General features: G+C 44.4%; 1 non-coding gene across 1 annotated transcript; it reads left to right on the forward strand.

Annotated features, from left to right (window-relative positions):
* Nucleotides 1-1,397: 1,397 nt before the first annotated feature.
* LOC121973974 lies at nt 1,398-1,503 on the forward strand. Its single transcript, XR_006109872.1, has one exon. It is a non-coding gene; the product is annotated as a small nucleolar RNA R71 (small nucleolar RNA).
* Nucleotides 1,504-1,715: the final 212 nt, after the last annotated feature.

Consider the following 1,715-nt stretch of genomic DNA (forward strand, 5'->3'; position numbering starts at 1 on the left):
GATATCTGCATGAATGGTCTGCTAATTGAAGTGTCATAGTGGTCAATTTTATGTTTTGGAGGCCCAGCTTCTTGCACAAGGAGTACGGAAGCAGGCTGACACTGGCCCCCAAGTCGCAGAAGGCTCTCGGTATGAGTTCAGGACCAATTTTGCATAGTATGGAGAAACTTCCTGGATCCTGAAGCTTTGGTGGAGAATTCTCCATAAGGAGAGCGTTGCAATTCTCTGTTAATGCCACGGTCTCAAAGTCACCTTTTTGCCTCCTGTTAGATAGGATTCCCTTTAAAAATTTTGCAAACTTCGCCATTTGGTGCAGCGCATCTATCAGTGGTCTTCTATGCAGATTTATTTGATCTTTTTCAGGAATTAGTTGAACTCTTCATCTTTCTGGGATGCTATAAGCTTCTGAGGAAAAGGGATCGTCTGATTCTTTAGGGCAGCTTGAGGAGTTCCTTCAACCTTTTTAGCAGCCACTTCTCCATCCCTATTTTGAGTCTGATTGAGCAGTAGGAGATAGGGATCTTTCTCTGAGTCAAGCTCCTTCTGACTAGTGATTTGGGGATCTCCCACAGTACGTCCGCTCCTCAGCTCAATGCAGTTGCAATGTTCCACTGGGTTTAGATCTGGCTTCCCTGGGAGTACCTTGTGCTCTTGAGACAGACTGAGCTATCTAAGCTATCTGGCTGTCTTGCATTTTCTGGTGTTTTTCAGAGTTTTCCAGCCTCTGAGTCAGTTGTTTGATCTCGCTCCTCATCTCCTTTTTCTCTGAGAGAGCTTCCTTAAGCATCTTTTCAATCCTTGACAATTGTGAAGGCTACTGTTGCTGATAGGTTTGTCGTCCAGATTGGTGGCTTTGCTGCCCAGGCTGATAATTCTGATGTGCTCGTCCTTGATCCTGATTATTCCGGTATGAGAAATTGGGGTGATTCCTCCATCCAGAGTTGTATGTATTGGAGTACGGATTATGTTGCCTCTAATTGTAGCTGGTTATCGCATCACACTGCTCAAGTTGGTTCATATGTGCCTATATCGGCCCAAAGGGGCAAGTGTCTTGAGCGTGATTCGTACTTCCACAAGTGTCGCAAACACATGCTATTGCACTAGCTGTGTTGCCTCCCATGGCATCAAATTTCTTGGTTAAAGCGTCCAGCTTTGCAGACATCATTGTAACTGCATCTACGTCGAATTTCCCTGACGCTTTAATTGGATTCCCCGTAAAAGAGCCACTGGATCTTTCAGATGCCCATTGATGGTGGTTTTGCGCCACATTTTCTATGATCTCTTCGGCTTCATCGAGGCTTTTGTTCATCAGTGCTCCTGCTACTGCAGAATCAAGAGATACCTTCGTGTGATAATTTATTCCATTGTAGAAGGTGTGCAAAACCAACCATTTTTTAAGGTCATGATGGGGGCACTGTCTTAGCATATTCTTGAATCTATCCCAAGCTTCAAATAATGATTTTGAGTCTATTTGTTTGAAGCTAGCAATCAGGTTCCTCATGTGAGCAGTTTTGCTAGGTGGGTAGAACTTATCCAAAAACTTCTGCTCACACTGCTCCCAGGATGATATGTTGTTAGTTGGAAGTGAGTTCAGCCACTGCTTGGCTCTGTCCTTCAGAGAAAACCCAAAAAGAAGTAGTCTGACTGATTCTAGAGGGACCCCATTCACCTTCATAGTGCCACAGATCTCGTAGAATAGCTCTAGGTGGTGGTTT

This window comes from Zingiber officinale, chromosome 4A (genome assembly GCF_018446385.1).
Source record: "Zingiber officinale cultivar Zhangliang chromosome 4A, Zo_v1.1, whole genome shotgun sequence".
Taxonomy (NCBI): domain Eukaryota; kingdom Viridiplantae; phylum Streptophyta; class Magnoliopsida; order Zingiberales; family Zingiberaceae; genus Zingiber; species Zingiber officinale.